The following is a 21,453-nucleotide window of genomic DNA, read 5'->3' on the forward strand; positions in this document are numbered from 1 at the left end:
TCAGTAAAGGGAATATTGGGCATTTACTAGATTTCACACTAGCAGTCTCGGTCTACTTATCAAAGGTTGTTGTCCTGTCTCTTTTAACCAACCCAAAACTTCAGATGCCGGACCATTGTCCAACAAAAAGAGCAAGAGTTTTGCTGTGGTGTAAGAAGACAACAGCATAAAGAAAGGAAAAATGCACTGCTGTGGTGGTATGCGAGCAGCATCTCCAGAATCCATTGGGAATCTAGCGAATCCACTGCCAGAAAATTAACAGTGGTGGATGAGCACATCATGATTTGATTGCTCTGCCAATGAAAACCTCAGACCCACCCTTCTATTTTAAAGATGAGGACATGTTTCTTCTGTCGCTTTGAAGCCGCCTGGGCAGCTGGGGAATAACGTCACGACGAAGTCATGGACAAATGGTGTTCTCGTTACTCGACATGAATGTTGTTTGTTGACAAATTTCAACATTCGTGTCACTCATCAAATTATTTCTGTCGCTGTGACGTAGCGCTTCGTGAAAAATAATCCTACTCTGGAATTCCCCCTGGAAGCTGTTGTGGAGCAGCTTGGAGCTTTGTTGCACAGGGGTGAGTGTTCATTCTGGGAGTACTGGAAATGTATTCCACCATCACCCGTTAGCTCCTCCCTAGCCCTCCTGCAGCCTGGGGAGGCTATTCTTGGTTTTCCCATAAGTATAAATTCTTGCTCTAAATGCTTTTCATGGGGAGTCACCTCTCTATATAAGGCCGCCCTACTGGCAGAGGGACCGAAATGGCTTCAGTGTTGCAGAGCAGAAAGAGCAAATGGTCTGGACGTGAAAATCATGAACTATGACAGTAAAACTTCACATCATTTACCTTTAACGGATCACATCAGACGTGGCTGTTTTTCTTTAGTGATGGTGAAATCTGTATGTTTGTAGGCTGGGCACCTTTTCCAATGTAACATAATATAACATAAAATGAAACACCATATGTTCATGCAGATTTTCCCATATTAATTACTACATGGTCGCAGGCAGGCCTTAATGCTTTAAAACCATTATAGTTGCTATAAAAGAGAACTTTGAAAATCTTTGATAAAGGGCTTTGATAAAGTGTTGTTAAATGCATTTGTCTTATTTAGCCTAACATGGCTCCTTCACCACTTAGTTTATTACTATCAGTCCAAATAGAAATCAAATTACAAGGCGTTTGACTAGAAAGAACTGGATTATTCCTTTGAGCTTCTGTAGGTCAGTCTGCATTTTCTATAAAGGCTCCAAAACAGCTCCCATCAGTATCAGAGAGCAGAACACATACATTTTTAAACATCAGTTAAACACATGGTTGATTGCTAATGTGCTTTGTCAGCACTGAGTTGACTTTATCCTCTTGTTACCAACATGCCTCTCTTTAGTATGTTTATCCTTTCTTTCTCTTTTCCTTTTTTATCTTTGCAAAGTTTATGTTGTAGTATAGGTTATTTTTAAAATCTGGATGATGGGACGATGAGGCGTCTTGCTGAGGCTTCTCTCTAGCTGAATCCTTTTCTAACCTGGCCACTGCGGCCGGCACGTTGACTCATATTTGTGTCTAGAGTTGGTTGCTGGCCACTTTGGGTCACTGTGGTTTGGTTCTTTGTTTTAACTTCATGTTATTTTGTATACAAACCGAGTCCCAGCTATGTCAAAGGCATTTGCTCATCCTGTATTTTTTGCCACGATTTGCCTTATAGATTTGTTGATGTTAGTATGTTGTGGTAATTATGTTTACTGTCACTTGATATGCCAGTTGGAACCACCATCCTGCACCCTCCTGGTTCACATTAGCCCTAGACCTAACCTCTTCATCTAAAAAAAAATACTACAATGAATGCTATTTTTATTTTTTAAATGTCTTGTAATATCATAAGTTTTGTGAATCCTTTATCAAGTTTAATTGTGTTGTGAAAATCCGATATTCTGCAAGTCCTTTTTTGTAAAATCTGACTGGAGGCATATTTTGTGTTCGAACATTATACTAATATTCTTTTATAATTTTTTCCCTTCTTTGCTTTCCTCTTGGTATGATGCTTTCCCCCCCCCCAGATACTTTTGCATAGTATGTGTCTCGCTTTGCACCCCTCACAAACTTATCCAACCTGACGCTGCAAAATTCTGCAGATGGATGGCACCAGAAATAGCACTTTAAGTGGCTGTTAATGTATGAGTGTTACACAATCGCACTGTCAGTGCTCCTTTGCCCTTGGCCGAAGCCTTTCTGTCTGGAACAGGCTTGTGCTTCCCACCTCCCTGCAAACCTCTGATGTTGCATGTGGATGTTGTAGACTTTGAAAAGAGCTATATAAGGGAAACCATCCTTTGTTTATTAGTTAAAGGAGAGCACACGGGAGCGCTGCCAGGCCACTCGGAGTAGAAAATGGGGACAGTAAGAAGAAGACAAAACACCACTCAAACAGAGTGTGCTTTGCTATGTGGAGTTGTAAACATTGCCCCCCCCCCCCCCCCCCCCTCCTTTTTTTTTTTTTTTTTTTTTTTTGGGCAGTGAAACGATTCAGGCAGCTGGCTTACATTACATGTGGAGCGCTCAGTGTTAATCAAGTGGCTTAAAATAGGATTTTATATGTGCAATGGGTTATGGACAGTGCACACTAATGCAGCTAGCCCCCAAGAATACTGTGGTAACATTAGCTGCCACTGACTGAGTATAGTCTGCTGGCTGCAGACGTCTCTTCTTCTGCTACAGTTTCATTGCATTTTTAAAAGTGTAATCAACAAATAAGATATGTCATATTAACATGTTACAATTTAACTCTAGGCTGCTAAATGTACTACCTGCACATGTTGAAATGTTATTCAGGCAGGAATGTCTGGAGATGCGGTTTTTTTTCCATTGATCCGAAGTCAAAAGTTGCTGTCGGCTTTGCGTAATCACTGCTACACCTTTAGCTTCTAAGTAACTGTATGTATGTGCACTACATGAATTGCATGTGATTCCACAAGGTCTTGACTTCATCTTGGCATTATTCTTGGTGGAGAATAAATGAAAACCATGAGATTTTATGCTTCATAATCACCGCATGCTTAATTTCAGAGGCCACTGTTTGCAAACAGCGGTATAATCACTCGTGGTCCTGGTTTGAATTTAATTGAGATAATCCAGTGTCAGTATTTTCTGCTTTGCCAATTTAAAATAAGATTGTTCCTAGTAATCTTCTGAGCTTAAAGTTGTTGCGCACTGTCTTTCATATCTACATGTCTGTGGGGAGCTTGTTCTCCAGCTGGCAAAGAGACAAATGCTCCATTGTCAGATTCCTCTATTTAGATGGACTCAGGCATTTTGTCTTTTGGAGTTGGGGTAGAATGCCAGCCTTGTCCTCAGTCGGGTTACTTATCTCCCCAGTGCAGAGCACACCCCCAGGGAAATTACTTGGGAGGCTTCCTTGCCCACTCCTTCAACTCTTTGACAACATGATTGAATGATGTCTCTCTTCAGGGTTTCTGCCAGAAAAAAGTTGTTGGACTCAGCTGAGTCTTGTCTTATTGGGGTTTTTAAGACTCATCATATCAGTGAATGCAGCATGCTTCTGTCTTATGCACTCTGCACACAGAGGCGGTCAGTTAAGGGATATATTATTATAACAAGACATATACATACATATCAGATATAATATCTCTATAGTGTTATACTTCACAATGTTTGAGTCACACTGGCAGCTTTGCACATATAATCTTTCGCATACACAAAGGTTTTCCGCAGTTACTGTAGCACAGTCCACCTGGCATAGACGCAGGCTGCGTGGTACAAACAGAAAAGCAGAACTGCGTAGGCTACGTATCGCTCTACTACTTATTCTGAGATGACTCAGTGTTGCTGATAAGACAGAAAAAGAGAGACCTGGAACCTGCTTCAGCATAAAGAGAAAGTAAGGCCTCAGTCACATAGAGGCACCGTGGCAACCTCTGATTAATAGGGAAATATGTGTATTCCCCAACTGGTTGGGGAGTGGTTCCTCCTCTCCTCAGGTTAATTTGATTGCAATGGTGTTACTGCATAAAAAGCCTCCCTGTGATTGCTTTGGTTGCTAGTAGATTGCGAGTTGCCCATAGTTTGCATGGCTAAGCGGTAGTGAAACTGAAAACCAGAAATGGAGACAATTTGTCTTCAAAGTAAAGGTTTTGCCAATTTGTCACTGGATAGTCATTTTTCCCTGTCAGCTGGAGGTTGCCAGGGGGTCACTGACCAGTTCTGTGGGCTTCAGTGATTGGGGCATAACATATAACAGCGGCAGTGCACCAAAATAGTGATCCTCATTTACATACACTAGTACTTTATTCAAAAATATAAACTAGATATATATGAGCTGAACAACTGACGCTAAAAGTTGTTTTAAAAACTAACTTTTAAGTTTTATAAGATTTAAATTTAAAGTCATCTTACAGTGATATATTTGGACCACATCAAGTAAAAATATAGAGAGAGGAGTGAGGGGAAAAATTAGAATGGCATGATTTGTTTTTATTTTTTAAAGGTCCTCTTTATTGTAGGGGGTGGGGTGTTGAGTAAGGAAGCGCATGGGTTCCCTCTTACTGGAATGATAAAATCTTCTTGATTTCGATCTCTCATACTACAAGCAGCAGTCTGTTCAATAGGCATTTCATAAATCTGCGCTCCGCTAGTCTCCTCAGCTTTATTTTGCTCAAATATTCTTTATTTTCATAAGGTTGGTCAGATAGCAGGTGGAAATTTGTTGCTGGCCGCTGTCAAGGAAAATGTTCATGCAGGGGCTCAGTCTGGATTTTGAACTGGCGACAGGCACTGCTACCATGCTGGGTTTATATGCCAGTTACAAGTGGCAGATGGGATTTTTTTGATCTGTTTTCCAAGATATCAAGTGCAGCTTGTTCCTTGATTAGAGTTTTGTTAAGTGTGTTGCCAAGCCTTATTTTTAATGCAGCTGTGTGAGCAGGTGAATACTCGCGAGAAACCTGGGACCCTTGCGTACTTTGGACTGCCATGCATTCCAATGATTTTCTTCACCTTGCATGGATTTACTTCAGGCTGTGTTCACCTGAAACAGACATTTTTTTTTCTTTTTATTGGAGGGAATTTCCTTTTTAATACACAGATGGTCACTGAGACGAACAGACTGGTACTACTTGCATTTTTATGGAGAGACAAGAACAAAAATGCACTTTTCTGTCCATTAAAATGGCTGCAATACATATTTCTATATTAACAATAAGAGACTGATAATGAGTCTACAGAGAATTATAAAATGACTGGATTTTTCCTAAGCTACATGTCGTTTTTACCAAAACCACTCCATACTATGCAGCACAAAACAGCAGGAGGAAAGTTAGCAACTACCTTGTGAACAAAGTGGAATACGTAGGAGCTAAAGAGAGATATTTCCCTTAGAAGTTGATCAACACTAATAACAGATCTGTCACAAGCACGGTTTGAATGGCATTGTCACCATGGCTGCTAATTCCTGTACTTGTGGTATGTTGCGCATGCTTTGACTTTTAGTTCCAGGCTCAAAGGAAACTTCAAAAACCCTTCCTTTATGAATAATAGACAAAAAAGTTAGGTTAAAGAGGCTTTTCTATCCACACCATACAAAGTACAAACATTGGTGGACTTTTCTCATATTTCAATTCTGACGCTGGTCCATTAACATCAGAGAGCATAAAAGACAGTTCGTGTACTTAAGGCAGACAGACCTATCAGAGGATATGAATGAAATTCCCCCACGAGTATAGCCTGAACTTGATTTTTACAAAACATGAGCTGAAGTCAAATTTTTTTGCTTCCAGCTATTTCCACCAGTCCCCTGTGTCCCTTAAAGCCTGATTGAACATTATAAGATTCCAAACACATAGATGGAGCTGGTCAATACAACAGGGAAAAAAAATACTATCTGAACTTTTCCCCACCCATTCTCCTACACTAGTAATAATCAAGTGATTAATGATATTAATGTTATTTTTTCCTGTTAATGAAACAAGGCCAGCTTACATTATTTATGGGACACGTGTATCATTACTGTAAGACTGGACCATAACTATTGTGACGCCCAATCATTAAACTAACAAATTAAGGCAACATGTTTCCTGATAACTCTGAAAACAGATTTTATGGTACCATATAAGGCTGTGATTAGATAAATTATCTTTACAGTGGCACAGACTATTTAACCTTATATCAGCAACCCAGACTGCAGATTTGGAATAATAATTAGCAGTGAATTATTTATGCTGCTATTATGTTGAAGGACTTCCGTCGTCACAGATGTTTGGACCTTCTAATCTCACGGTCGAGCTCAAGGTTAAACTTCCATCACCTCTAAAACACTGTGGTAGGGATTGTATAAGTTGCTTAAATATGGATGTCGGGACTTGAAATGTTCATAATTGTCACATTGACCATATTTTATTTTTCCTGATTTGCCCCAGATCTCATCTAATAAAAACAAACAAACAAAAAACCCTTTGTATCTGTCATTAATGTCATCAACTCCTCCGGGTATGTAACATGCTAAGAATTCATAGTGCTGGTTGCCTCCTGTCTCTTCCTTTGGTCTGGTTGTGGTATTCCTGCTGAAAGATAAGCTGTCCTGGAATCAGCCCCAGTCTGCTGACCTCGCAGGAAATGGTAGCTGTGCCAGCCCCCACAACCCCCCCTAACGGTTTCTCTCTTTATCTCACCTTTTCTTTTTTTTTCTTTTTTCCCCCCATTCGAATCTAACCCTCTCTTAATTCTTACAGCCCTATCTCTTCCCAAGCCTGTGGTTAGCGAGCATGTCAACACCTCAGCCCCGACCCAGCCACATGGATGAAATAACACAGGTTGGGCTCGCTAGGCTGTAAATCAGCACAGACATCTGGTAAACGGATGAAGTGTGGTGCATAGAGGGCCGGGATATTCACACTGCCTGTGTGACATTTTGAATTTTTAGCATTGTGTTTGTCTGGGTATCTAAAAAATTGACTCCTCTTGCATGATTTGTGATGACAGGAAATGGGTCACTGTGCCTTAACTTAGCTTGAGTTTAGTATTACTGTCACTTGCGTAGAAAACATAATACGATGAACAACCCTGCCGAGATGCTTCCTACACCACTAGAATTATAGTGTTACTACAATGCTAAATGAGGTACTTAAGGACGATTTCCTCTTCATTTATACTTCTGTGCTTTTACACTACAAATGCTGTGAGTGCTGTAGCCAGCATTTTGTTCCATCTGTTAATTTTAATTATTTTTACATACATTAGATTATTACACTAATTAGATAATGACTTTGCATGTCATTTTGACACAGGTGTAGTTTAGCCTATAAATCAGTTTCTAATATATTAAATGGCTGACCAAGACCTGGTTGTCAGCGTGGATTGGATAATGTGTTCAATAATACCAAGAAGAAATTTGACACCAGTTAGATTTTAACTACAACGATTTGGTCTGTAAGCTCAAGATGGTTTAAATATGATAGAGCAACACTGATATGCTAGCTGAATGACATCAGCAGTAGGGCTGGGCCATATCATACTGTTCACGGTAATGCCGGTATAATGTTAGGCAATGATAAGAAAATGAAATATCGCGATAGAATTTGGGTAAAACGCGCATGCGCAGTGCCTTTTTTTTTTTTTTTTTTTTTTTTTTTTTTTTTCTCATACGCACATGGTGGAAAAAGCATGGCTGCAACTTCAGTGGTGTGGAACTGGTTTAGCTTTCGTCCGTCAGATACACAACAAAGCACTATTTTTGGTAGCGCATGCTAGCGAGCCGTCGTTATTACCGTGTTTTTTGGAAAATACGGCACACTTAAAATCAATCCTTTGATTTTTCTGAAAAGCGACAGTGCCCCTTATAATCCCGTGTGCCTTATGTATGAATTCTGGTTGTGTTTACTGACCTCGAAACGATTTTATGTGGTACACGGCGCTCGAAGATCTGTCAAATGTTTTAGTACGACTTTGCTAAGCTACGAACCCACACCGCTTGATGGATTGTCGAAGCATTACGGCTATCGTAGGCAGAGCTTCGAGGAGTGATACGTACTGTGCTTCAACATAATATTACCATATTGTGTGTATAACCTCTTTTTAAGTTTTGTAGATATTATACATATGTCGGCCAATTTCCACTGGAAATGCCTTTTGGTTAAACTGTCAGCAAGGAATTTGCATTTGCACTGTTAAATTTTTATATAACTTTAATGCACATAAAAGCTGCTTGTTTAAGTGAAAATTCATTGATCTTTTTTTTTTTCTTTTTTTTTCTTTTGCACTAATAAAGTTGTGGAGTTGTAAAGTATTTTGTCTATTGTCAATAATATCGTCAGTTATATCGTTATCGCAAATTGTATGTATGTCATGATAAATATTTTTGGTCATATCGCCCTGCTCTAATGTGAGTAATGTGGATATTGTATTTTAAAAACAAAGGTCAGGTCATTAGAATTAAATGCAGTCTTTGTTATAATTCCTCTGTTTTGAAACGATGGGATCTTAAAATCGAGAAGCATGTGTGCACGAGTGTGTGCACGCTCACCACCTTGTCTGCTTTCTGTTGCCAGAAACTCTCCAAACAATTCATAGCATTTAATGTAGTATGAGGTGAATTGGGAGCGGCTCTTGCCTTCTCCTAACAATAGAACTGACAAGCAAGAGGTCAGGCTTTCACTTTGCAGACGGCTCTGAAAAACTGGGCTTGGAGTAGCTGAATTGTTCACCCACAATAGGCAGTCGGAGGCCTGTAAGTCACTTTACCTCCCATGTCATGTTTTTCTTCTCCTTTGCTGTGCCTGGGCCTCAGAGCAGCCAGCAGACTGCTTTTTAATTGGTTTTCCTGCCTGTTTGTCGGCTTACCTGCCAGGAACTGTTATCACATCCACTTGTCCTGAAATTGCTGCATACACTTTTTTTGGGGGGTGGGGGTGGAGTTTGCTTTAAGAAAGTGTCATGCCTGGGGGGGAAAAAAAAAACCACTTCGAAAACCTTGACTGCAAATGCAGGTAATGAAAAAGATGAAGGGTGGCTCAGCGGTACTTTTGCTGGTTTAAACATGTCGATCCATATATTGTAGCTCGTGGCCGCATTGCTTTTTGAAGGCCAAAATGACTAGAGCTACAGCAGCAGACCGTTAAGTGTCTGTTTGCAGCTGTCCATCCAATGAGCGGATTAGAGGACTCCCATATCTGTGCGGCTGAGATGCAAAAGAAGATTAGGTCAGCAGCTCATGAGGAAGGTTGGACCATCCTAATCTGCAAGACTGCCAGACTGAGACATGGCTTTTTAAACCGGTGATTTCTTGTACCTTGTAAATAATGTACTGACCCTGGCGGCCATGTCTGTGAGCACATTTAAAGCCCGAGAGGACCAAAAGGAAAAAGAAGCCAACTATTCTGTGGTGTAATACAGCAGTCCCCAACCTTTTTTGCGCCACGGACCGGTTTGTGTCCGACAATATTTTCATGGACCGGCCTTTAAGGCGTCGCGGATAAATACAACAAAATAAAACTAGTACCTGTACCGAAAAAAATAAGATTTATTCATAACACACGTGAAAAGACCCAGGAAAACCTGCACGAAATGATATCGTCGTGTTGGTGTTGTTCCCAGATCAACATTGCAAGTGACCAATCAGAATGTTGTGACGTCATACTTTGGCGACTTCGGGAAAAACCGCCGTAAAACAAAAAACTGTACTTAAGCTGCAAGAAACTGCCCCTGTCCGCCAATCAACGGACCCTGACCCTAACCCTAACCCTTTAATAAACGCTAAGCAGAATTGATATTGTCCTTGCAACATTGGAATTTCATAAATGCATGAATGGCTTGGCGCGCCAAAGAATAACGTCACAAGAATGTGACTGGTCACTTGCAATATTGATCCTGAAACAACATTTACTATGTTATTCCAGGAACAACACCAACACGACGATATCAGATCATCCGGAAAACCGAGTTAACGGAAAAAAAAACCGATAACAAAATAACGCTAAAAACCGTGAAAACCATACATTTCACACCCGAGTCTCACTCTCGCGGCCCAGTACCAAATGACTCACGGACCGGGTCCGTGGCCCAAGGGTTGGGGACCGCTGGTGTAATGTGTCAAAATAAAAAACTCCCTCCAATCAAGGCACTCATCGATTACATTTTCTCAAGTAACTTCTGTAGCTGTTACTGTTTTGAGCCTTTATCAGCTGTTCTGGCACATATAAGAGCTTTATTATTTTGCCAGCAGTGAGTGGCAACATTTTTACCGTGTATTGACCAAAGTAACAATGGATAGTAGCTCTAGATTAGTCCAGTGGTGAAGCTTTGCTATACCAAAGCAATTGGTGTTTTTCCCATCAAGATGTTAGCTCCAAATGCAGTACAGGATTGTGCAAAGTGATCAGAAGGTGTAACCAGAGTACAGGATGTATCACACCCTGCCAAGGAGTGCAAAAGTATGATTAGAATCAAGCTGCTCAGCTATGCCGTGACTGCTTAGCAGCTGGTATCTTTATGTCCAGCAAAACCTGCTTGAAACACTGGACCAAGGCCCAGATTTTTACCTCTGAAACTTGGTGAGCTTCTTCAGAAACCATTTTCAAGACAGATGGATAGCAAAAAAGAAAAAAGTTATGACATGGTATTTATGTCGATTTAATACTGATATTATTTTTCTGCCAATTTGATTTGTGCATTTGCATAATCTAATGTTAAATGTTGCACTAAGACTTTTGTTTGACGGCTGCTCTGTTCTGTTTTATGATGGTGAAAAAGGAAGGATCTTGTTGACTTGGCCAGTCTTTAATGTTTCAGCTTTTTCAGGGAATTCTTTTTAGGGCAGATTTACTTCTAGGGATGGATGATGGTTAATAAACAAGTGAAATGTGAAGTGAATGTAATTAACAAGAAAACTTTGTACATCCATCCATGTTTTTTTTTCTTTTTTTCTTTTTTTTTCTTCCTCTGCTCCAATTCAGGGTCACGGGGTGCTGGAGCCTATTCTGGCTAAAACAGGGCAAGAGGCTGTGTACAACCTGGACAGGTTGCCAGTTTGTTGCAGGGCTAACACAGACACCATTCACACTCACATTCACACCTTTGGGTAATTTAGAATCACCTATTAACCTAACCCGACTGACTGCATGTCTGTGGGCTGCAGATATGGTGAGAACATGCCAGCGCCACAAAGAAAGGGCCTGGCCAGATGGTGGATTCGAACCCAGGACCTTCTTGCAGTGAGGCAACAGTGCTAACCACGGCACCTGAAGATGTGCTTCATAAATTTATAAATGTATAATTTTATGATTTGTACATTCACATTATTTGAGTAGTTTTAGTTTCTTTCTGCTTCTTTTTGATAGTTTTCCTCAGGTGTGTGTGCTTTTGTCATTTCAGTTCTTATTGTTTGCCAGCTGCTCACAGAAACTTGGCAGCAGGAACTTTAAATAGGAGTATTTCATTGCACTATTGTTGGTGGATGTAGCTTTCGAAAAGCAATTACACAAATGATATTTAGATTTATTTTTAGTATATAGAGCAACTCGGATTTCCAGTTTGTGTTGTCTTTTACTTTTGCCTATTTTGCCTCTTGTCTAAATACACTTTAGCTTCATGGGGATAAATATCTTTCTGAGTGGATAAAGTTGAGTTTTAATAGCAACTAATTGCAGATTCTTTTTTGTCTTTTTCCCCTTTTTAGGGGGTCATTTTACATGTTTTGTCAGAAATCCTGTGAAACCCTTATTTCATAACGGGGTTTCCAGTGTTCAGCCAGAGAATAATAGCGGCCTCTCCCAAGCTAAAACAAAACCAACCAGTGTAAATCACAAATGTAAACACATTTTTGGCACTCTGCTCTCCCCCCCCCCCCCCCCCCTCGGCCGGGGTGGTTTTGATTCCATTCATGGAACTGGGAGTCGGCCTGAACACAGACGAGAATCTGTGTAATTGAATTAGTAGCCGTGCCTACCCTCCACCCGCACCCCCCATCCTCACCACTCCCCACTATCTGGAAAGGCAGAGCTAATCAGTGAGAATCTCTGCCCTCCCCAGAGAGGGTTGAATGGTTGCCTTGTATAGAAGAGAGATGAGAGAGGGTCTGGTGTGTGTGTCTCAGTTTTTGTCTAATTGTGGTTGTGCAGAGACTATCTATACGTAGACCAGATTAAATGGTGTGTCTGGAGACCGGGCTTCTGATCTCCTAACCCCTGTGTAACAACTGTGTGTATGTGTGCTTGCATATGATGCAAAGCACCAGCTGTTCCCCAGATGTCATGCCAAAAAAAAAGGGGGGGGGAGAAGAGAATTAAGAGGGGGGGAAAAACTCCAAACTGAAGGAAGAGTGATAAGGCCCTGTATTTATTATTATGTTTAATTTCCTAGTGAAAATGTCTTTATTCTTATAGGGGGCATGCACTGTGTTGCACCAGATGTCTTACATAGTTTAATATAAGCATTTCTGCCACTGTATTACAAGTCTGGGCCTAAATTGACCACCTGGTAGGCCAAAGCACTAGGGGACTCCCCCCCCCCCTTCTCCTATATACCACAGCTCCAACTGTTGGGTTAGATAATATGTTATTAGCATGATTTTAAACAATGGCTTGTTTGAACTTAAACTGCTTTTGCCTCTTCATCTCATATCCATCACTTTTAATTCACCTCTGTCTGCCTTTCTCTCACATCACGCTGTACAGAGATACATCTGTATTATTTTAAAAAAGGAGCTGAAGGTTTTTTTGTGGCACTTTTGAGGTCGGCAAGCAGGATACAGAGGAAATAACAGCAGATAAAAGTAGAAGCTATGAATTTCTTTAATCTATTACTGCCATTATTTTTTTTTTCCTCCCCTATTAGATTCATTCATAAATGTTTTCATATCATTATCTGTCCAGGGTTTTCAGGTTAGGGACTAGTCTTTGATTTTTCTTTCAAGCAAAGCTCCCTAGTTTCTTTTTCATTTTGGGATCGAACTGTAAGCTACAAAACTTTGTTCCTTTTCAGCATTATGTTAATGGAACACACGTCAGCAGAACAGTATGATTTGTGTTTATAAAGATTGGCATGCAGAGAAAACCAGTGCAGGTACAGGAAGAACATGCACCTTTTGCAAAGAAAGGCTTTAGAGAGCCATGCGATTCAAATGTCGAACCTTCTAACCACTGAATCACTAAATGTTTTTTGCTCTGGTTGATATTAGTGAAACGCGAGCTGGCATTTGCACCGAAAGGTCACGTTATCTGCTTCACACAGGTGGTACGGATTAAAATATATCTGTTTACTTTTACTTCATGGACTTTTTGAATCAATTAGTTCTGTTGCAGGGTTTCATCCTGTCATATCTTGAGTTCTCTAAAGGTCTATTTTTATTTTTATTTTTTTTAATTTATTGATTAAATTATTATCTCTATTTTTTTTTTTAGTGCAGTTATAGTTCTAGTCGCTTCCAGTGAGGGTAATGGATAGAGTCTTCTCTTCACACCTCCCCCATCACATTTATCATTCCCAGATCCATGCTACCATTTAGGTCATTGCATATCAAGTTATACAAAGTGTGCTGAAAGAACACAGACGATTAGTCAGTATCTTCAATGCTGGGATGTCTTCCATGACTTAGGACTATCAGTGCTCCCCTACTGACATATAAACAGCAGGAGCATCATCCAGAAGTTGTTTTCCCATCAGCATTGCTTCTAAAAAAACAAAAAAACAAAAACAAAACCCATTCTCTGCAAAGAGCTGACAATTTCAGTCTGTGGTTTATAGACGGGTTGTTTATGGAACAAAGATTATCCCTGCTATTACATCTGTGGGTTTTTTCAGGTAGTAGTGCTATGGTTTTATCGAGACACTTCTGTTTTGTGAAGCCATTTGGAGCCAGGGTTTGCTGTTGATGGTAGTGGTAGATCTGCCTGTCCGTGACGCTGAGCCACTTGTTTTGCTAATTCAATGTAATTAGAGTTGTTTGATTTATTCGATGGATTTCAAATGATAATAAGCTTCCATGTACTTGAGATGAAAATATTTGGCCATGATTTGGGATTCAGTCTTTCTATTTGCAAGTCAATTTCAGATTGTAACACAGGACAATTGCATTGCAAGTGCATTTATTGTCATGAAGTTAACACTTCATATTTAAGGCGCAGAGAGCAACAAAAATGAGAATAATAAGTCTTCCAAAATGTCAAACTATTCCTTTGAGCAAGACTGTGTTTGTGTAAATCTCTGAAGAATTTGGTAAAGATGTGAATGAGCAATGCTCCCCCGCAGTGAACAGCTGCCACTGATCTTTGAGATGACCTGGATGAAGGAACTTAGCACCCAGCCCCGAGTTTTTAGAGGAGAGCTTTAGTGGCAGCTGTGTTTGTAGTAAACTTGTTTAAGGTAATTCATTTAAATTTGCTTAATGGCAAACATCATCTCCTGTTGATAGTTTGATGCTGGGGGATCATAGTGGGCAGCTTAATTAAAGGCCTCCTTTTTGGGCTTTTCCTAGGCAACACACTGTCAGCTTGTCCCCACTCTGTCCTCTTCTACACCGTGTTATTAATGAAACAAGCAGGACTGAACAATGAGGTCCCCAGTGGTGCATTGTGCTTCCAAAGGTTGCCTTCAGCAATGCGCCACACCTCTGGAAACCCCAGGGATACCTTGTGAGAGTTTCCCCTACTCAGTTATAACTTCCTGCAGCCTTATTTATTTTTTGGACTAATTAAGATAGAACAAAAATATCCTAAAGTAAAGTGTGGTTTTTAAGCACATAGTTGCTACTTATGCCTGTGGTGACCCCTGGGAGTTTCCTAAATCAAGCATGTTGAGTTTTGCTCAAAGCAACTCCCCTCAGACTCAGATGAAAGAATTATAGGAGTGCAAATATGTGTCTAGTTGTCTCTCTTTAAGTACCTTGCTTAATTTGTGTCCTTAATTGTTTTCCTTGAGGCATTACCAATGATTCTTTTCATGTTTTTTTTTTTTTTTTAATTATTGTTGTTTGATCTGTGTCAAAGTTTCCTTTTCATTTTCTAATGTGTCTTTGATAGGAGACCCTGTTAAATGTCATCTAATAACCATCTATTATCACAGGGTATAAACATTGGGGAACAGTGTACTATTTTATGCAAAACTGTAATTTGAATGTTAAAATAAGACACTGTTACTTCCCCTGCTACTTTGCTAAACTGAGCAGTGTGATTCTTTGAAATGATGCTGCACATGTAGCGAGAACTAGAAAATCACATCTGATGCATCTTGGAGCTAGTATGCTAATAGTAGTAGGCTACATTAGCCACTACTAGGAAAAGATGCAGTGGGGTTAACAGTGTTCCTAGATTTTGTTAAGGCAAAAGAACATGCAAATAGCCTGTCTGTGTACAGTGGTGACATTCATCTCTGCTTGAGGCTATCAGCTATAACTAGTGGCTAATTCTGCTAGCATAACACTCTGGAAATCGCTGGGGGAAAAATAGCTTGTTATTGTTGAAAGCGGTGTTTCTGTTCTTGAGGCTATCAGTTTATATGCTAGTAGATGCTGATGTAGGCTACTTTAGCTACTATTAGCATAATAACCCAAAAACTAAAGTGGTTTGTGGCACCTAGCTTTTCAGTTGAAAGTAGATTTCTATCGCTGCTTAAGGCTATCAGCTTGAACGCAAGTAGCAGCTAATGGCGCTGCTTAGCAGGAAACTCTGTAAACACCTTGAGGCAACTGTTGTTGTCATTTGGTGCTATAGAAATAAAATTAAACTGACTAACTTGCCAACAGTTATTTAACCCCCCCCCAATTCTAGTGAATTAACCTATTAGTTGAGTGTATGTTCTGCTTTACAGGCATGCTTGGAACTAGTGGGTTATATGCTATTAGTATTTAATATAGGCTACTTTAGCCACTAGCATACTGGAATCTCTCAAGCTGTTGGAAGTCAAGTAGCAAAAAGTTTAATTGTTCCTGTCAAGGCAGAAGGAGCTAAATTAAAAAAAAAATAAAAAAATCATCACAACATGAGTGCGTGGGTGCATGCTGCTTTCCTGGCCTTTTTTCCTCTTTGTTTCATTCTTTTAATGAACATTTGCTATCATAAAGTTTGATTTCTTACCTCCTTAGTGGGACTGGAGAAGTGAGTCATTGTGTGAATCAGTTGCCTCCCAGTAAGAAACCTAAACCCTTCTTCAACTCACTGCCAATGTCAGCGAGTCAATAATACTCAGGGGGCAGATTGCCTGAGCAAAAGCCAAGCTCCAGTGGAGTCTGATGATTAAGCAGGTAATCAGAATCATTAGCAGCACTGGCCAGTGTTTGCTTTCATCAGTATGCAGCCCTTTGGAGTTGCCTTTCCTAATATCACACTGTTTGTACCGCTTGGATGTATTAATTGACGGATAGTTCTGGCTTCCTGTGAAACGTACTTTATCTTTTCACATTTTGCTGTATGTGAAAACGAATAACTTCATTGGGGTATAGGATTACAAGGATGTCGCATTCTCACACTCAAGACGACTGTGCAGTAATGCAAGTGACGGTGTTACCGCAGTGTGTGCAGAGCCTCCCGTGGGAGAGAGGACAGGCATGACAGTGTGCCTGCAGCGTGCTGGTTTACCCTTCGATGATCCACCTTAAGAGTGTCTCTCACTTGTCCACCCATCAGTCCTCCTCCCTGTCTGGAGCCACTGCAGCCAGTTGTCATTAACTCTGGCTGTGGGCATGATATTGTACTGCCTGGGCAGGTGTAATAATCCATGCTGCCTGTTGTGAAATGTTCTGGCTGTCTTGCTGTATTGATCAGCCCTGAACATTTGGAAACTGTAGCTGTAGAAAAATACTGCATATACAGCTATAGCACAGATTAAATTTGCTGTCTTTTTTTGTGGTAGATTGTTTGTAAAACCTTTGTATCCTTGGACATTGTTTTTTTCATTTTCTTAATAAACAAACCTCAAATGTTTTAGTCTGACATACCTGTAAAGTGCAGTCTTCACATGAAGTAGGTAATTTTAAACCACAATGTTGTTGGTTAAATATCATTTAGTCAAAATGTCTGACTGCTGTGTAATAAGCGTGCTACATAGTTGTAACTATTCATTTTTTTGACATTTAAAATATTCTAGTTAAACTGTTCTGCTTTTTTTATTGTCTCATTTCCTCTTTGTTCTTAACAGCAAGGAAGTAATTATTGTGCATATCCTAATTATGCTTTGCCTGGAGTGTATTTTATACTTATTTGCTGTTAAATATGTCATAGCCTGTTACACATATCTAAAAGTATAGGCCTAGGTGTTTTGTTTCAGTGGAGCATGAATACTCCTGCTGTGAATCCATTGCTTTAATCACTGTATAGATTAACATTTGTAATTATCTTTTGTATGCAAGTCTATATTTTTGCATTCTGCAAATGTGGCTCATAAATACCCTCCTTTCTGTTTTTCAGCTGTGAAGTTCAGCAGATATCCAGGGCTGCATTTTCCTGAGCAATAAGGTAAGAGGCTGTTAATGGAGATGTGGTGCACACATATAGTGACAGAAAAGCTTTTAAATCACATGTCTGGACTGTGGCTGGATAGATTGTGAGGGGGGAAAAAAGAAGTCATTACAGATGGTACACAACACCACTTACGGGTGAAAGAGAAGTAGCTGAAAATGTGTGATTTGGCTTTTCATTAAATTAAATTAAAGTGTGAAATCACACATTTGGATAATTGTAATGGAGGTTTTGCAGTTTTCACTTTTATGCTGTACTGAGACAGATTGGACGCCAATGAAATTTTCCCAGTGGCAAGCTCTTACTTTGCTACCAATGCTAGAGGATGAATATGAAATTCATTCACTTTAAAAGGTACAGTTTGCTAGTACTGTGTGGAACCCCGTCTTGCCTTCAGATATTGCTTAATTCTGTATGGCATAGGTGCTGGAAACGTTCTTCAGAGATTTTATTCCATATTGACACAATAGCGTCACGTAGTCGCTGCAGATTCGTCCACTCTACATCCATGATGGAAATCTGCCGTTCCAACAGTTTGAGAATCTGATAACTGTAGAGCCATTTCAGTACAGTGAACTCATTGACAAGAAATGTGTTTGAGTATTCTAGTCGTAAAGGTTGCTGATAAAGATTTAAAACAAGCTTATTTGGTATTGAGAGGCCGAAAGTATGCCAAGAAAATATCCTCCACACAGTTACATTATAGCAACCAGCCTGAACCTTTGACGCAAGGCAGGATGGATCCATGCTGTCATGTTGTTCACGCCAAATTCTGACCCTACAATCCAAATGTTGCAGCAGAATTCAAGACCGATCACATGTGGCAATGTTTTTCCATTCATCTTTTCTTCAGTTTGATGAGCCTCAGTTTCATGTTTTTAGCTGAAAGGACCTCAGTGTGCTCAGTCTGGTCATTGTCAAATTTCTGACCTCCACAAGGCGTTTTCACCAAGGGAACTGCTGCTCAGCAACCACGCCATTTCTTTTCCATTCTGATGCCATATCAGCTACCTGATAAAATATCCAGTTTGTGTATATTGTAGAAGACGTGCTACTTTGTGTTAATGGAACCTATACAGTTAGGTTACTGCTCTGTCGCGTGCTACATGTTTGTTCTGACGAGGCTTATCGGGATGATCAGGAGTAGCTTCCAGCTGCCGGGGAGCCATATGGAAGCACACTAAATGATTTCTAGTCGTGTTGCTTTTATCTGCTGTTTGGAGTTGCAGCAGCAGCATCTTTAGTTTTACTGTATTTTCTGCCCTTTTATTTTTCAATGCGCTTTTTTCCTCTGTTTCCATTATTGTCATTCTCTTCACTTACACGATTACAGGTTCACAGTGAAAGCTTAAGCACTTCACCTGTACAGCTCACTCTAAAGCATTACACACCAGTCGAGGGAGCCGCTGAAACTAAACAGTCTACTTCCGCTCCATTTGTGTGTTTACCCAGCAAGGGGGGGAGAGTGTGTAAGCAAGACACACCTGGTACAATTTATCAGTTACTCTGTGATCTTTTCTGTGGACACTCGAGATTATGCCGTTTACATTCAACTAACTAATAGTCAGTAGACTTTATAATATATTAAATTGTGTTTGCCTGTATACAGACCTCTCTAACAGCACACAATAATGTACATTTTCAAGTCGACTCAATGTGCTGCTTTCTGGGGGCAATTAACTAGGCAACATCTGGTGCCCAACTCCTTTGTAACTATGCTCCACTCTGCAAATGAGTTTACAGTTTCTGTGTGTTTTAGTTTTCTAGCAATTAATGAGCTCTGATGTTGATTTGTACCAAGCTTCAATAAACAGGCAGATCTCAATGTAATCAGATGTGCTTAAAGTGTAATCCTAAATTATAATCAGGCTATAGGTTAAGAATCGGCTTTTTGAAGTGATAACATGTTAATTACGCTGCTGTTTTGTATCTTGCTGTGCCTGCTAAAAAATTGCTTCTTTTGTGTTTGGCGTTGACCGTTGTTTAACGCCCCGAGAGACACAGCTGAAAACAAATCGGTGTCCTGCAGAGTGTTTGACATTTGCATGTTTTTGTAGCGTAACCCAGATTTAAAGGGGTTTCCCCATTCATTTAACAAAGCATTACATTTGAAAATGGTAGTGTCTCTTAATTTCAATATGGTGGGATGTTCAGAATTGAGCTGCCAGTAAAGAGAGAGACGGAGAGGAAGAGGGGGACAAGGAATTTGTATCTCGGTCCAAACCTTTCCTTAAAAGTCTGTTTATATCTGTCATGGCTCAGCTAGTTTGTGTGATCCTAGCCTCCTCCAGCTGTTCAGTACTCTGTTTGCTCTCACATGATTAGTCCAGCATGAGCTCAGTTTGTGAAGCTGTGAGCAGATGAACCTTTTGATACACGGCACATACAGTATATAGACCAGCTTTGGCTGTCTTAATGATTCCCACAAAATATATTTATAAAAATATTAGTTTGAGTTCAGGATCTTTTCTTCACATTTTGCAGGATTTAAAGGTGATGAATGTGAAATGTATAAGATTTTACTGCAGCTTGCTTTCCAGCATTGACACAAACAACAGCACTGGGTTTCCCTGTATCTTGCATTGTGAGGGCTGTTTATCCTTATTCACATCCTAACGGCTGCCAACTAAACTACACTACACTTCCTTGGATCTCCGGCAATACACCAAAATAGGGTGAAGTAGGGTTGCTGAAAAAAGTAGACACAAAGGTGCCTTTATTTGTCAGTGACTTTATCTCAGTAGATGAGCAAAGAAGCAGTCTGAGCTAGCAGCAGATCAGGTTTCCATAATTTATTAATTTTCCAAGGTATTGTGTGACATCCTCACATGCTTTTTCCACATGCTGTGGAAGCACCTCTGCTCTGCTACTCATGAGACAGCAACCTTTCTAAATTATTTTTTTAATCCGTACTCTGTTTCTTTTTATCACTGCCAATTGTTTTAGTTCTGTTTCTCTGTGCATGGCCAACATATTGCATTTTAAACACGGCAACTGTTGCCGATGGTACAGCCCTGAGTGGATGTATTGTTGCACTGTCGGCCTCTTTCTTGCCAGGAAAGATTCATTAATTGTAAATGGAAGTAATAATGCTGTGAAGATACAGATTTTATTTTATTATGTAGTCTTATTATGGGAACTGTTGTGCTGGATATGAAGAGCCTAATGTTTCCAGGCACATCAACCCACAATTCTGGGTTGGACTGTCTTGGTGCTCTATTCGTCCATGTTTGACCCAATGCTGGATTACTGAAATAAGTCACTTTTAACCCAGCAGCTTTGTCTTTTTCCTTGCACGTATATAATTTTGATTTATATTGTTATCGCACTCTTTTGAAACAATATACTAATGAATGAATGAATGAACTAACTTATATTATATAAATATAAATGTTTAAATTACAGATATATTTTTGTACAGTATCATGCACTAAATCTCTGTCAGTTGATCTGATACCTTGCAGCTGAGGTTGTCTGTGGTTTATCTAACAATGATGATATGGTGTGTCACTATGGTGACTGTAAAGCAGTGGTTACAACTGACTATGACCAGATGTTGTGGAATTAGTGAGTCAGAGCGGCATCATTCAACAGCAATGGCAAGTATTTCTTAAACAAGGAGCGCTGTGCTGAGGAAGAAGTGATTTCACTTTCATAGCAGAAACCTGCCTTGATGCTGTGATATTTGTAGCAATGCTATATGTACTTTCTATTTAAATAGCCTTCGTTTATTGTTGTTGTTTCCAGGACTGTCTGTGATTTCAGAGAGTAAAATGCTAGTGATGAGCAGATGTGACTATTTTTTTTTTTTGGTTTGTCAGCAAACAGATTAAATATTTATTTTTTATTTTTCATATGAGAATTGGTCTTACTCGCCCTGTGAAGTGAATGGCTCTCGGCCACATCACACCCTGACTGTTTCAAGCTATCGCTGAATTCCTTCCACAACAAGACATTTTACCGGCAAGTAGTAGGTCATGCCTCCTGGTGGGTGA

General features: G+C 39.9%; 1 protein-coding gene across 2 annotated transcripts in view; it reads left to right on the top strand.

Annotated features, from left to right (window-relative positions):
- The window catches only part of LOC308398560 (talin-2), a 99,424-nt gene that overhangs the window by 8,794 nt on the left and 69,177 nt on the right, over positions 1–21,453 (top strand). For both annotated transcript variants that reach the window (XM_080885260.1, XM_080885261.1), the window contains exon 2: positions 17,408–17,455. The gene's annotated coding sequence lies outside the window, so the exon portion shown is untranslated. The remainder of the gene's footprint in view (positions 1–17,407; positions 17,456–21,453) is intronic.

The sequence above is a fragment of the Rhamphochromis sp. 'chilingali' genome (assembly GCF_963969265.1).
Source record: "Rhamphochromis sp. 'chilingali' genome assembly, chromosome: 6".
Classification (NCBI taxonomy): domain Eukaryota; kingdom Metazoa; phylum Chordata; class Actinopteri; order Cichliformes; family Cichlidae; genus Rhamphochromis; species Rhamphochromis sp. 'chilingali'.